At 44.1% G+C, this 16987-nt stretch overlaps 1 long non-coding RNA gene across 1 annotated transcript; it reads left to right on the plus strand.

Moving 5' to 3' along the window:
• The first annotated feature begins 15817 nt into the window (after positions 1-15817).
• LOC136458071 (uncharacterized) lies at positions 15818-16863 on the plus strand. The gene is made up of 3 exons (XR_010759873.1): positions 15818-15938; positions 16091-16233; positions 16779-16863. It is a non-coding gene; the product is annotated as an uncharacterized lncRNA (long non-coding RNA).
• Positions 16864-16987: the final 124 nt, after the last annotated feature.

Consider the following 16987-nt stretch of genomic DNA (forward strand, 5'->3'; position numbering starts at 1 on the left):
GGCTTTGGCAGTGGGGCCCCAAGTGCTGTCACTACATGCTGCATAAATCCCATAAGCTGCTGCTGCATGAGTAACTACTGCTGATGCATCTGTTGCTGCTGCTGCTAGAGAAGCTACTGCTGCCTCTAGAACTCGTCCTGATGAGCCTGGAACTGTGCGAAGTTGGCAGCGGTCTCCTGTGCCTATCGTGCCTGGTCCTACTGTATCCGCTCAAGAATGGCAATCAATGCGGGGTCTGTCTGCGGTGCTAGTGGAGCTAAGCTGGAACTGCCGGCCTCTGCATCATGTCTACGTGGAGGCATCTAAGGAATTGGTAGATAGTCATCATCCGAGCTATCACTGGACTCGGTCATCCCCTGCTGTGCCTCAAGTTGCTCCTCCTCAGTGGCGGCAATGCCTCTAATGATCTCGTCCTGCTAAGCTACTGACTCAAGAATATCTAGACGACGACTGGGATGAGCTAGAGCCTATGGAGTGCTATGCCTGATCCTCTATGCCATGTTATATGCGGGAAACTCTATGGTGGCAACCCTATACTCTGCAACCAACTCAGGGGTCCTGACGTGCACACACTGTAGCATCAAGAATGTGACCCAATGTGCATAAGGAAGCTATCGGTGACCCTTGAAGCCCTCAGCAATAGTATCCTCCATCTCTGATAGAAGGAGGTCCCAAATGTTGAACACGGTCTGCTGCATCAGGGCATTAAGGAGCCAGAGCTGTAGGCGAGTCAGACCCTCTCTGTATCCTAACCTGGGAAGTAGTGTCCTCCTAATAATAGCCTCTAGCACTCGCACTGTAGGAGTCAGGTCACTGGGGTTCCTGCTCGACCCCTCACCAAAGGGCTCCTTAAAGCAATGTCTCACCAGATCTGTAGGAGGCACCAACCCTCCATGAGGATGCCTGGGAGGCTCCTGCTATCCATAACATACCTCATGCAATTTTATAGGCTACTCCTGTAACCTTAGTATCTCCCAGGCCCTAAAGCTCATCACCCTATAATCTCTGTTGTTGAATGCAAAGTGTATGAAGTTGTGATGCGGATCAACGTAGAGTGAAGCATAAAACTGCCGGACCCAAGATGGTACATATACTCCTGTCCGGCCAATCAGATCTACGAGCCTCGGCAAATATGACAAGTAGGGGTGGATGTGCTCTCCAGCTACTGCCACAATAGACTCCAAACTGTAGACTCTCTGTGATCTGAACACTGCCCCACTGTTGATATAGGCATTATAGAAATCCTCCTGGAGCGACGTGTAGAACCCCTCTGCTGCTCTCTCATCTCTCCTTGGAGGAAACCACACATCGAACTCAACAAATCTCAACTGGCGAACCTGTCTGGCTGTGGCGACCCTCAAGTCGAGGTGTACCACTGGAGGTGGACCCTGTGGTCTAGGCAGTGGGCGTGAGCCCCTGCGCTGTGTAGCAGGCCTTAGTGGAACTATAGCACCGGTACGACTAGAGCGGCGTAGCTAGGGTGCCGGCTTGGTCTCCTCCGGCTGCTAGCCCTCCTGAGTCTCCTGAGCTAGTTGAGGCTCTACTGGTGGGGGCTGCTGCTGTGCCTCTTGCTGGGACTCCCCCTAAGATCGAGCCTCCTCAATAGCCAGTCGACATCCTGCCATCATGACAGTCCCAGGTGGACCACCATGACGTCGCTCAGCCTCCTCAAGTGCTGCCCTCTATGTTGGTGTGAGCTGTGGATCTACTATGACAACACCACTACGAGCGCCTCCTCTCTCAGCACGCTCTGCAACCTCTACAACAGCTACTGCTCTCACTGTCTCTATGTCAGGGTACTTGCGCTTCTTGGATGTCACCTGCTTCGTTGCTTTGCCTTTCGATCCTATAGGCTAGCGAGGCAGGGGCCTCCGGTCATCATCACCTAGACCACCACCAACGTTCTTGGTGTAAGCCATCTAATCTGACAAGAGGATGAACTGCCGCTAATGAAGATCAACTGTCAAACTGACACTTTCGAGGCTTGGCCTCGATCCTTACTCATGAGCTTGGCTCCGAGTTGACTGCCAACTGCCATAGGAACCTCAAAGGCACTAACTCGCTACATGATAGAATAGATAGATATATGAATAAATATAATATATAATAGACACGAAAGACCTAGGAAGCAAGCAATGTAGATGCAAAATTGAGACAATGGGCAAGCTACCTGACGATCAACGATTCGGAGAAAGAAAAGACGTCATGTGGGGAACCTCGGAACCGACTAGGGTTAGGATTACGAAGAACAACGATGAATTAGTGGCCCTAGATTATTTGAAATCAGTGCATTGTATTGCAATTTGATCTAAGCAAATCAGAATTGGAACAAGGATCTAGCCTTACCAAAGAGGAGGTAGGCCTAGGGCACTAGAATCGGCCTAGAGTGACGCTCGATGGTAGAGGAGCCAATGGCTGTGGTGGCGCGGTGGCAATGGAGCATTGTTGCGGGAGGCACAGAGGTCTGGCTTAAGCGCATGAGAGGGTCGCTGGCGAGCGTGGCTGGCGAGGGCGTGGAAGGCACGCAGGCTTGGGATGGAGCTACGGTGGCACGGCGAGCTACGACGGTGCGGGAGACCTGGGCACGAAAGCTACGGCGGCGTGGTTAGGTCAAGGAAAAGAGACTCAATGGCTATGGTTATATGAGGGTCCCAAACGCGACAGAGAAGGAAATGGAAGATGAGTCCCGATGTTGCACGAAATCCACTGACTGGACGCTCCGGTGGTAGCGATCGGACGCTACCACCCAGCGTCCGGTCAATTCCAAAGAGGTCCAATTCCTCTAGAATTAGGACCGAACGCGTCCGGTGGTCCATGACCGGATGCAGGCAGGGTCCGATCAGTATAGCTTGATTCTCCTTCAAACGACCGGACGCTGGATCCCTTCCTGACCAGACGCACAAACGCAGCATCCGGTCACTCCTTCACCAGCAGTTCACCTCCTATGAACTGACCGGACGCTGGACAGCAGCATCTGGTACAGCGTCCGGTGCACCTTTTCCAGCAAATCTTCAAAGTTCCTTCGCGCTGCCTATTCCCAATCAAGTCCCAACTTGAATAAGATCCAAATAAGCACCAATTGGGACTGATATGAGTGACCTCTCTCAAACCCTCATATTTTTCAAAATATTTTACCTTAGGCTATTATTCTTTTTAAGAAAATAGGCAATAAAAGGGCAAATGGAACAAAACAACAAAACAACATTCATGCATATGCAATACTTGTAAGTAAATCTAGTTGCTTGTCAAGTTTGATCCAAGGTTAAGCTTCTTTACACGCTTTCCGGTGGTTATCTTAACAATGTTAGACAAGCCCTATATGCATTGCCCAAAAAAAATTAAACATGTTGTATATTACAATGAATGCAAGGGACAACACAAGCACAATTTTTAGTGAAGTTACTAAAATCAAGCACATTGAGCTCATTCCGCAATCTACAAAATGTAGCCTCATCTAACGGTTTAGTGAAGATATCCGCTAATTGGTCTTTGGTTCTTACACCTTCTAGTGATATATTATTTTTAGCAACATGATCTCTTAGAAAGTGATGGCGGATATCTATGTGCTTGGTGCGAGAGTGTTGAACCGGATTATTTGTAAGTTTTACTGCACTTTCATTGTCGCACAAAAGAGGTACCTTTTCTAGAACTACACCATAGTCTAGCAAGGTTTGTTTCATGTATAATATTTGTGCACAACAAGCACCTGCGGCAATGTATTCCGCTTTGGCGGTGGACAAAGCCACACTATTTTGTTTCTTGGGGGACCAAGACACAAGTGATCTACCAAGCAAATGGCACCCTCCGGATGTGCTCTTTCTATCCACTTTGCAACCAGCATAATCCGAATCGGAATAGCCAACTAACTCAAATATAGCTCCTTTGGGATACCAAAGGCCAATGCTTGGTGTGTGCTTAAGATACCTAAGGATTCTTTTTACAGTAATTAAATGTGTTTCCTTAGGACTAGCTTGAAATCTAGCACACATACACACACTAAACATGATGTTAGGCCTAGATGCGGTTAAATATAACAAGCTACCAATCTTAGAATAGTAGAGAGTTTGATCAACTGGGTTACCTCCCTTATCTAGGTCGAGATGTCCATTGGTAGGCATTGGTGTCTTGATTGGCTTACATTCATCCATCTTGAATCTCTTGAGAAGATCTTTTGTGTATTTCTCTTGAGAGATGAAGATGCCTTCTTTCATTTGCTTGACTTGAAAACCAAGAAAGAATGTAAGCTCGCCAATCATGGACATCTCGAACTCCTTCAACATCAATTCACCAAATTCTTTACATGAGTCTTCATTTGATGATCCAAAGATGATATCATCAACATATACTTGACAAATGAAGATATGTCCATCAAGCTTCTTGGTGAATAGTGTGGTGTCGATCTTCCTAATGGTGAAGCCCTTCTCAATGAGGAAGTCCCGAAGGTGCTCATACCAAGCTCTTGGGGCTTGCTTAAGCCCATATAGTGCCTTGGATAACCTATAAACATGATTAGGATATCTAGGGTCTTCAAACCCGGGAGGTTGATCAACATAGACTAGTTTATTAATAAAGCCATTTAAAAATGCACTTTTCACATCCATTTGATATAGTTTCATTTCATGATATGATGCATATGCAAGAAGGATACGGATGGCTTCTAATCTTGCAACCGGTGCAAAGGTCTCTCCAAAATCTAAACCTTCAACTTGAGAGAACCCCTTTGCAACTAGTCTTGCCTTGTTCCTCACAACAACACCTTGATCATCTTGCTTGTTGCGGAACACCCACTTTGTTCCAATGACTCTTGCACCTTTTGGTCGCTCTTCAAGAGTCCAAACTTCATTGCGAGTAAAGTTGTTCAACTCTTCATGCATGGCATTGATCCAATCCAGATCTTTAAGAGCTTCTTCTACCTTGGTAGGCTCATAGCAAGAGACAAAAGAGTAATGAGCAATAAATGAAGTAAGTTTTTGAGATCGGGACATTACCCCCTTTGATAGACTCCCTATGATGAGATCTTATGGATGATCTAGTAGAAGAGGTGTATTTCTTCTATTGACCACTTGGGGAGGAGGTTGTGGAGCATCAACATCTTGTGCTTGCACCACCATTTGCTCATGAGAGATATGAGTATATTCATTTTCTACTCTCCCATCTTTTTCACCATCTTGTGGCACACTTGATGAAGAGGGTTGATCAATGACTTGTACATCATCTTTATCATCTTTTGGCTTGATGTCTCCCACCAGAATATTCTTTATGGCCTCCCTCAATGGTTCATCACCTACATCATCAAGATTCTCATATGCTCCTTGGGAGCCGTTAGATTCATTAAATTCCACATCATATGTTTCTTCAACCAAGCCAGTGGTATGATTAAATACTCTATATGCTTTGGACTTCGATGAGTAACCAACAAGAAAACCAATATCACAACATCTTTGGAACTTCCCTAGGTGTTGCCGCTTCTTGTAGATGTAGCATTTGCAACCAAACACCCTAAAGAAGGAGACATTCGGCTTCTTCCCATTGAGCAACTCATAAGGTGTCTTGCCAAGGAACTTTTGAAGGAATAGGCAGTTTGATGCATAGCATGCGGTGTTGATTGCTTCCACCCATAGAGCTTCAGGGGTGTTGTACTCATCTAGCATTGTTCTTGCAAGAGTGATCAAAATCTAGTTCTTCCTCTCAACTACACCATTTTGTTGAGGAGTATAAGTTGCGGAGACTTCATGCTTGATCCCAACTTCATCACAATAGGCTTCAATGTTTGTGTTGTCAAATTCTTTCCCATTGTCACTTCTAATCTTCTTGAGCTTCACTTCAAATTCATTTTGAGCTCTCTTGGCAAACTTCTTGAAGTAAGATGCAACTTTGGATTTGTCATGAAGGAAGAACACCCATGTATACCTTAAATAGTCATCCACAATCACAAGACAATAGAGATTTCCTCCCAAACTCTTGTATGTTGTTGGTCCAAATAAATCCATGTGTAGGAGTTCTAGCACTCTTGTGGTTGATATGAAAGCTTTGGTTGGATGAGTGTTTGCAACTTGCTTGCCGACTTGACATGCACTACAAAGCTTGTCCTTCTCAAACTTCACATCCTTCAACCCTCTCACCAAATCATTCTTCATAAGCTTCTTGAGTGAGCTCATCCCAACATGAGCAAGTCTTCTATGCCATAGCCACCCAAGTGTTGTTTTGGTGAATAGACAAGTCTTTAAATTTGCATCTTCGGAGGTGAAGTCAACTAGATATAAGTTGTTGTATCTAAATCCATTGAATATCACTTGATTGTCATCTACCTTGGATACAACAACCTCCTTCTCGGTGAACAAGCATTAGAAGCCAAGATCACATAATTGCCCAACGGATAGCAAGTTGAAGCACAATGAAGCAACATAGAGCACATTGGAGATGGAATGATCATTTGATATTGCCACTTTGCCCAATCCTTTAACCTTGCCCTTTGAATTATCTCCAAATGTTATTTTCTCTTGTCCATCTACTTCTTCATCTAGTGAGGTGAACATACGAGGGTCACCGGTCATATGTTGAGTGCAACCACTATCAATAACCCAATGACTTTCACCGGTCTTGTAGTTCACCTACACACAAGATATTCAAGTTTTAGAAATCCAAACTTGTTGAGGACCCTTCACCTTCTCAACAAGTGACTTAGCCACCCAAATCTTCTTAGGTCTACTCTTGTTGGGGGGCCTAAGAACATGACTTTCATCTTTCCACTAGAATCTTTTCTAAGCATGTAGTGAGCATTGAAAGCAAAGGGTCTAGCATGCTTGGGCAAGGGTTGTGGTGGTGGAGTTTGACACTCATGAGCAAAGTGGCCTTCTTGTCCACACTCAAAGCATCTCTTTGGCTTTGGCTTTGGCTTTGATTGTTGTTGTTGAGCTTAAGCCTTCTTCTTCTCTACACTTGCTACATATCCAATGCTACTTCTATCCATCTTCATGACGGTGTTCATAAGTAGCTCACTTTGGAGATGCTTGCCTCTAGCAAACTTGCTCAATCCAATCTTGAGATGCTCTTTCTCCAACTTGAGCTTCTTATTTTCTTCCTTTAGAGCATCATCTTTCTTCTCTTCCTTGAGCTTCTTATTTTCTTCTTTGAGCTTCTCATTCTCAAGAATCAACTCTTTGTCATGATCAAGAGTTTCTAGCACAATGGTGTTGTGGCTTTTCATCTCTTCAAGATCTTTTTTGAGCTTCTCATTATCACTCTTGAGCTTGACATACTCATCATAGTCATTGCACTCAACCACTTGCTTGCCTTTGCTACTAGATCCATGCTCAATGCTCTCATCAATTAAATCATCACATGAAGTAACTATATCAATCTTGACAACATGGTTAGTAGCATCATGCGGCTCATTTGGTAAAAATTCTTGAGCAATAACAAGAGTATCATGATTAACCTTAAGAGTAGTGTATTCATCTTTTAGCTTATTGTGGCTAGTGATGAGTTCATTGTGCACCCACTCAAGTTTATCATGTTTATCTTTAAGCTCTTTCTTGGAAGATTTAAGCTCCTTGAGTTTGGATGATATAGCATCATTAGTTTCTCTAAGCTCATCATTAGCCTTTTCCAATGTATCACACTTAGCTAAAAGTGAATCATTTTTAGCATCAAGCTTTTCATTTGTAGCTCTACTCTTTCTAATGATCTTAGTGTATTTTCTTAGTATTTTGACAAGATCATCATAGGTAGGTGATTCATCATCATTGCTATCGCTATCATCACTAGCATGCTCATCATCACTACTATCATCACTCTTAGTTACCTTGCGTTCACCCTTGGCCATAAGGCATAGGTGTGTAGAGGATGATGGCGATGGTAGCGGTGAAGATGCAAGATCAATAGCAATGGCGGCCACCTTTTCATTGTCACTATCATCATCAGATGATCCACTTGATGAATCAATGTCCGTGAGCCAATCACCGACAATGTAGGCCTTTCCACTCTTCTTCTTCTTGTGGAAGTCCCTCTTCTTGCCATCTCTCTTCTTCTATGGCTTGTTCTTTTTCTTCTCATCTTCATCTTCATTGCTTGAGTCATCTTTCTTGCCCTTGTTCTTGTTCTTGAACTTGTCTTTCTTGGGCTTTGTGCATTGATGAGCTAGATGGCCAAGTTCACCACAATTGTAGCAATCCATCTCGAAGATTGGTTTTCTTCTTGAGCTAGTGAAGAACTTCTTCTTCTTGCCGTCAAACTTGATGCCACTCTTGTTTAGCTTCTTTAGCATCTTGGCGGTCTTCTTCACCATGAGAGCAAGACTTTCTTCATCATCTTCATCACTTGAGCTCTCATACTCAAGTTTTGCTTTGCCCTTATCTTGGCTAGCTTTGAATGCTAAATCCTTCTCTTTCTTCTTTGTAGAGGATGAGCCGTCTTGTGGCGTGATGTGCATGTACATCTCATGAGCATTGATCTTTCCCAAGATTTGTGTCGGTGTAGCAGCGGAAAGATCACCTTGATGTAGCACAGTCACAATATGCCCATATTTGTCAATGGGGAGGACACTCAAGATCTTTCTCACAATGTTGGATGGTGACATTTGAGTAAGTCTAAGCCCATTGACTTCCTCTACAAGAACATTTAGACGAGAATACATCTCATTAGCACTTTCTTTGGGAAGCATTTCAAATGAATTTAGCTTTTTAATCATAAGATGATAGTGTTCCTCACGCTCACTCTTGGTTCCCTCATGGAGCGCACAAACGTCCGACCATAGTGCATGGGCGTCTTTGTGGTTCCTTACACAATTGAACACATCTTTGCAAAGGCCTCTAAAGATGGTGTTGCATGCCTTTGCATTCCATTTTTCAGAATAAACCTCATCGCCTTGTAGGTAAGTAGCATTTTGAGGTTTTGGGAAGCCTTGTGAGGCGGCTCTAAGAATACCAACGTCTAGAGCTTCTAAGTACGCCTCCATGCGAATTTTCCAATATGGAAAGTCATCTCCCTCAAAGATAGGAGGAGGTCCATCCCCGTGAGACATCTTGCTCTAAGCGGTTAAGCTTAAAAACGTGAGCATGAGGCTCTGATACCAATTGAAAGGATCAAGATGCCCAAGAGGGGGGTGAATTGGGCTAATTCTAAATTTTCTTGCAATAATCAAATCCTACGGATAGCCCAATTAACCCCTTTTGCCTAGAAAAGTGTTTCTATCAAACTAACGCACAAAGGACTTGTAACCTATGTTCCAAACTTACTCTAGCATGGCAATTCTATGAATGTAAAGACAAGTATTGAATTGCTCAAAGTAAATACTCAAAGTAAATGCTCAAAGTAAAGAGAAAGAGGAATGCGGTGATGTTTTGCCGAGGTATCGGAGAGTCACCACTCCCCACTAATCTCCATTGGAGCACCCACGCAAGGGTGTAGCTCCCCCTTGATCCACGCAAGGATTAAGTGCTCTCTATGGATTGATTCTTCGACACTCCATCACGGCGAATCACCCAAAGCCGCTCACAACTTGAGTTGGGTCACCCACAAGCTCCGCCGGGTGATCACCAAGCTCCCAATCACCACCAAGCCATCTAGGTGATGGCGATCACCAAGAGTAACAAGCACAAACTCTCACTTAACCACGCGAAGCCTAATGAGAAGATGGATGCACACTTGACTACTCTTGATTCACTAATGAGGCTACTCTCTTAGATTCTCAAATCACAATCACCTCACTAGGACCTTGCTCTTCTTGGCACTCACAAACGTGTTTCTCAGCTGTTGGAATGAGCAAAAGTAACTCCACACATGAGTGGAGCTTCTATTTATAAGGCAGCCTGAAAAACGAACCGTTATGAGCTTATGCGGGGTGACCGAACGCTCTGGTCGTGTTGACCGGACGCTCCGATCAGTTCAACCCGCGAACCAGTAAAAATGAGTTTACCGGACGCTGGCAGGGTCCGGTCACTACTGGCTGTACGCGTCCGATCGCATGAAACCCTTACTGGAACCTTACTGGACTCGACCGGACGCTGAACCCTCAGGGTCCGATCAGTACTAACCGGATGCGTCTGGTCGTAGATTCTCTTCTCTGGAACCTTACTGGAGTCGACCGGACGCTGCCTTTCAGCGTCCGGTCACTTGACCTCTCCAGTGTCCGGTCGCACCGAACGCTGTCTGTTGATCAAATGAACTGACCGGACCCTACGGCCAGCGTCTGGTCGCATCGGGGCCAGCGTCCGGTCAGCTTTTAACCCTCCATTCACTTCCAACTCTCGATCATATGTAAATGAAGTTTGCTCCAAAGGATCTTAGGCATTCATAGGAGCTACCTAGAGCTAGTTTTAACAAGTGTGCACCACACCTAACTCACTAGACTCAACTAGGTCAAGCTACCCGTCCATACCCCCTTAATAGTATGACCAAAGGAAAAACAAAGTCCTAAACTACTTTAAGTGTCTCTCCAACTCCAATCTACACTTAGAACTAGTCATCCTTAACCTTGTCGTCCATCCTTTGAAAACCGAAACAATTTCCATCGTAGGGGCATGTCCATCTCGATTGCCCACTCGATCTCCATTACCATGACCTAACTTAATTGCCTTTGCAAAACACACGTTAGTCATAGTAATCTTGTATTGTCATTAATCACTGAAACCCAACTAGGGGCCTAGATGCTTTGAACGTGGATCTTCGTGTGTTCTAAGGAGTTTTGAGCAATTCCTAGGGTAATCCTGCTACGTCAGACCATCCTACGAACCACTCCACGCCAAAGTACTCACCATGATGCAAATAACGGTACAAGAATATAAAGCTAGTGTTTAAAAAAATTAGCTAGAATTTAAATGCTAACACGTCATAGTCTATCGTCATCTTGGAAATTTCAAGGTTTAGGTTATAACTAACCATCATTAGCACTTATGTCTTAATTTATTGAAGGTCTAAACCTTGTTAATCTCAACTTAACAATATACCATGCAATGATCCATACTTCATACTAACTCATAGAGGCAAAACACTTATGCACTATTTGATTATTTTGCTCAATATAATTTACCAAAAATGGCATCCTAACTATTACTCAACTTCTTACTGATTCATGAAAATTCTAGTTTACTTTTCGAATTCCATTTCTGAGCTACCAATATACTATTGAACAACCTTTACTCGCCAAAACAAAAATTGCATTCTCATCTATTAAACTTGTGCTCCAGATTTATTCAAGTACTAAATATAAGTTATATTTTATTTTGTTTATAAAAATTGCTTTCATACTCAATCCAACAGAACAAGAAATTCACCATTTACTTGCTAGAATCGTTATCGGATATTTTTAAATACTTTTATGCACTAAGTGAATTAACTCAGATATTTAGTTCAGTCCAACAAAGTGAACCACATAAGACTCGCTCGTCATTCCATGTGTGTTTTAAACTTTTAAACCCGAAAACTTGATTTGCTAATTTCTTTTAGGCATTAACCTAGGCGATAAGCGAGCTCGTAACACCTACATCAGCTACCACGTTGGCTTTTCTAAGATGGTAATGAACCTCTAAATTATAATCCTTGATTAGCTCCAACCATCTCCGCTGCCTCATGTTCAGCTTAGACTGAGTGAAAATGTATTTGATGCTCCTGTGATCCGTATAAATATGTACTTTATTTCCTAATAAATAATGCCTCCAATTTTTTAGAGCGTGCACCACAGCAGCCAGCTCTAAATCATGGGTGGGATAATTCACCTCATGCTTTTTCAGCTGGCGTGAAGCATAAGCTATCACACGCCCATCCTGCATAAGCACGCATCCCAGGCCAGTCCTTGAGGCATCACAATACACATCAAATGGCCTGTCAATATTAGGTTGGGCAAGAATAGGAGCAGAGGTAAAAAATTTCTTCAGGACTTGAAAAGTTTCTTCACAAGCTGGACTCCATATAAATTTGACATCTTTCTAGAGCAACTTGGTTGGTTGGGCTATTTTAGAGAAGTCAGGAACGAAGCACCGATAATAACCAACAAGACCAAGGAACTGATGGATCTGATGCACTGACTTCAAAGACTTCCAATTTAACACATCCTGCATTTTGCTTGGTTCTACAGAGATTTAGTGAAACTTGAAATTGGTTGACTTTTTGGAAAACCAGGAGTGCACTCTTTTTGGGACAGCAGGAGTAGGTTGATAACACAAGATTGGCATTCATAGATTCATTACGAAAGAAGCTCAATAATATCTACCTTTTTCCATTTAAGATAACATCTTTTTTTTGATAGACATAACTAGTCAGTCTCATAATGGAGACTGTCAATGTCCTAATGGACTTATATGTGATCAGAGGAAGTTAGTTTACAGAAATCCTGTTTGCAGTATTGTCAACTCCAACCCCCACATTGCCACCCAGAGTTGGATTGCCTGCCAAAATTGACACCCATTTGTGTACCCCTATGGAAGGGAGCTGTTTTTTATGCCTAATCTTACCTCCAAGGTTGGTTATTTTACTTGGTTCATTGAGCTGATGAGTGGTGTAAAGTAGTTTAGGGCATGCTAAAGCAGAGGAAATTCATGTGCTTTTGGTGGAAAGAAAGTTCACATGTTCATTCAATTATTTGACCAATACACTTCCTTCTTTCAGAGGAATCGAGCCTTCTTCCTCTGCTGTGGATATAAAGAAGGCAGACCGCAAAGCAGCACTAAGACATCATCCAGACAAAGTATTGTATTATTTTCTCTCTCTATTGTGACTCTCACTGTTCTCTTGTCTAACAGTAGTTATGCCACAGGCCAGTACATTTCTTGTCAGGAGTGAAAATATCAGCGATGCTGTATGGAGAGAGATAACAAATGAAATCCGCAGGGACGCTGATTATTTAAAGGGCGTACCCAGTGTAGAGAGCTCCTGCTCTGTGTGGGGTCTAGGAAAGGGTGTTAGTGGTAAGCCTTACCCTCGCCTGTGCAATGCGAGGAGACCGTGACTCAAACCCGGAACCTTCCGGTCACAAACGGTAAGACTCTACCGCTTGCATCAGGTCCGCCCTTCAAAATAATTGGAAAGGCATATGCTATGCTTTCTGACCCTACAACAGTATGCATTACTGAGATATCTTTCATATTTTTTCTTTGCTCTTGTTACTGGTGTTGTATTCTTTTTTACTTTCTTTTTACCAGAACTTTCATGTCAAATGAGTGGGCATTATTTTGGATAAGATTTATCCTGCCTGATGTTGTTAATTAAAATAGGCCAAGCATTGCGATTATAAGTCAAATGTAGCAAATTATATAAAAAAACAATGAAAGGAACAGTAACTAATAAGAACATGCTTCCCCCCTAGCCTGCCTGCATCTGGTTTCTATCCAATGTGGTACTGATTTATGCCATGTGATCTGGTTTTGTGCCATATCACTCAAATCAGACCCACATGTAAGCTCTGCATCATCTAACTTATCTCCTCTGTCTGTCTCTATTATTTTGATCTGCACCCCAAGCAAACTGTTGCATGTGGCCGCTGAGCTGTACAGCTGCTGGCTCAATGAGCCATAGGCTCGGTGCAAGAGAGGGCAGCGGCAACTGCAGGCAACAACAGGATAGCTTCAGCATCCTTGGTAATACAGGCAGCAGGCAGCAACGGGCACCCATCCTCCACCACCTGAGGCACCGGTGAGTGGTGGCATCAGTATCACCTTGCGGATCAACCGCTCTTTCTGTGTCAACTGGCAGTGGTGCAGTACACAATGTCGCAGAGCAGAGTGCAGTGCACGTCTCTGCAGGTTTTGTGTGGCCATGGACGATCGAGACATGTCCATGGACCCAGATGCTGCTCACCTTGCATGACCATGCCTTCGCACTCTCGCAGTTGCCTATGGTGGCGGTGAGACCGAGCCCATTGGGCCAAACTGGGCCGGACCGATTTCTGGCAGTACTGTAGCTGCGAAAACACTTTAGCTGCCGAAAGTTTAGTAGCTTATCGGTAGTTCTGAGTTCGCCGAACCCGCTTAAATAGCTAGGCCAAGGACGCGTAGGCCAAGGACGCGTAGTAATATTTGGTTAACCGTTTTAGACGAAGTGAGAATGAAATCATAAGCAGGTTGCCACGTAGGTGGGGCTCACCTCTCGGTAGAGTGGATTTGTGCCGTTTGCCGGGCCTGGGGCGTTACAAATGGTATTCAGAGCCAACTCTCGCGGTTTCACGGACATATGGCTCGGGAGGCGGTTTCACGGGCATATGGCTCGGGAGCTCGGACAGACTGGTAGAGTGGATTTGTGCCGTGTGCCGGGCCTGGGGCGTTACAAATGGTATTCAGAGCCAATTCTCGCGGTTTCACGGACGTATGGCTCGGGAGCTCGGACAGGCTGCACATGGCTCTACAAAAGCATGGCAATTGGACCGGGGAGCTGGGAATATGGTCGTGGGCTAAGAGAGTCGATCATGAACATTTTGTCCCATTTGGGTAGGTTGGTTTGGCCCTCGACGAGGACGTCGAAGCCCTAAGGCTGGGTGGATGTGAAACCCGGCCGGACCGATTTCCTCTACAAGAGCATAACACTTGGGTCGGGGAGCTGGGAATATGATCGTGGGCTAAGAGAGTCGATCATGAACATTTTGTCCCATTTGGGTAGATTGGTTTGGCCCTCTAAGGCTGGAGGGATGTGAGACCCAGCCGGACCGATTTCCGGTAGACTGTAGCTGCGAAAAACACTGTAGCTGCCGAAAGTTTAGTACCGTAGCTGCCGAAAGTTTAGTACCGTATCGGTAGTTCTGAGTTCGCCGAACCAGCTTAAATAGACAGGCTAAGGACGCGTAGTAACCTTCGGTTAACCGTTTTACATGAAGCGAGAACGAAAACGTAAGCGGGTTGCTATGTAGGTGGAGCCCACTCCTCGGTAGAGTGGGCCTGTGCCGGGCCTGAGGCGTTACAGTGGCTGCCTCATCGGCTAATTGACAGCGCTGCCGGATCGGATCTGGCCTTCATCTGTGACGACACCACTGTAGTTTGTAGAAGGTGGCGGCATGGATGGCTTCATGTGAGCTCAGGGGCGGCGCTAGGAAGCAGTATGCAGCAATGGGGCGTACTGCTATGGCTCGTACTCATGGCTTCGCTCCATTTGTTCGCTTTCCTTCTCAATGACCATGCCGATGCTAGCAAAAACTGAAGAGGGCAAAGAAGGGAAGGGAGCACAGAAAGCAAACACGAGACACTGGTTTCGGCAGTGCTGTGGGCGTTTCGGCACTGCTGTGGGCAGCAGGAGGCCTGGTGTGTAGGCATGGCCAGACAGCAGGTGTGTAGGCATGGCCAGACAGCAGTTTAAAATGATATGGATGGGGTGGAATGGGGAGGAAGAGAACAAGAGAGAAGAATGGTGTTAACGTGTGAGCCTATGATGTAGAAGGCATGATGTGGATCATGACGTGGATGCTAACATGCCAAAACCAGTGCCACGTAGGACAGAAATCAGCTTCAAACAGGCTTGGGGTGTAGGTGAGACTGAGAGGGGGTGGGGTAATTTGTCTGCTACTAAGAGTCGAGGGGTTTGTGAATTTCTATCTAATACTGCATTGGTGGGTACTGCATGACACTGAACAGCAACACACCTTAACAAAATATTATGCATGTTACTTTTTTTTCATAATTCAATATTTCAATAATAACATTGTCATTTGTGAGCATCAACATTTCTGCTATGGCTGTTGGTTTTCTGTGTACATTTGCCCATCAAGGTTTGCTTTTACTTGTTTTCATTTTGAAACCAGAACATCATCAGCTGTATCCTATCTGTGTCATTTGCAATGTGCTGCAGAGAAGGGAATGATAAACCTGGGAAGTGGAGTGATAGAAAAGCAGTGCACGTGAGCGGGAGCAATGAAAATGATGACAGGACCTCTTAGTGAGAGCATTTAATCATGAAGTGGTACAGCACAAAGCTACCATACTGGAGAGGTCCTAAGTGAAATTTTGTGTGTTCTCACCAAGGTACCTAATCACAAATGTCAGTTGGAACATGTCTCAGAAATTCTACTTTACTGACTGTGAATGCTAATACCATTACCCCGGGGAGCAGTGGATCTTTGTGTTCATGCCTGATCACTGTTTGGTGTTCTCTGATGTTCCATTTTGATATGCAGACTGCAGATTACATGAGCATCAGCACCCGTGCAAAAGGCTAGGTGGTTGTTTGTAAAGCTGATGTCAATATATCTGATGTTGTGCATAGTATCTTGGAGCAGTCCGAGTGGAATCAACAAGAGTGAATAGTGTGTAAATAGAGGTATACGTTTCTTGTACACCCCCTCACCCCACATTTGCAGAGCGTGGTAGAAACAAGCATGCTTTGTCTTTTTGAAATATATATATATCAAATGTTTTGTGGTATGTTTGTTTGTACATTATAGTTTGTATAGGAAGCAACATGATTTATGTTTTCCCTCCCTTTTCTTTTTTCCTGTTGTCTTCATTAAAAATTATGTATGTTTTGCATTTGTGTAATTCTGAAGCAAAGAGAAGGTTGATTGATTCGTTTGTTGTAAGTAATAACAAATAAAATTGCATGAATGAACGGTGTATTTTGCTTTTTTTTTCTGAAGCAAAGATAAGGTTGATTGATTCGTTTGTTGTAAGTAATAACAAATAAAATTGCATGAATGAACGGTGTATTTTGCTTTTTTTAGCAGAAAACGGTGTATTTTGCTGATTTGGCTGTGCATGTATTTAAGTTTTCACTGATCAGCTAGTTAGGTTTCTTGTGATGGAACCTATCCATCCGGGTTTAAGTCCTCGACACGGGTGCTCGTATTTTTTCTGGATTTATTTCAGGTTTTAACGGCGCTATGCTTTCAGCAGTAGACGATGTCCCCGTCGACAGCGAGACGCGTGACTTCGTGAATCTCGTGATCTGTCGGCTCAGCCTTTTGGAGATGCTTATAGGGGTAGCGTTTATGTACGTGTGTTCATAAAATGAGTGTGCGTGCGTTATAAGTGTCTGCGTTGTACTGTATAATTCTTAAAAAAAATTCGCTGCATTT

Source organism: Miscanthus floridulus, chromosome 6, assembly GCF_019320115.1.
Source record: "Miscanthus floridulus cultivar M001 chromosome 6, ASM1932011v1, whole genome shotgun sequence".
NCBI lineage: Eukaryota > Viridiplantae > Streptophyta > Magnoliopsida > Poales > Poaceae > Miscanthus > Miscanthus floridulus.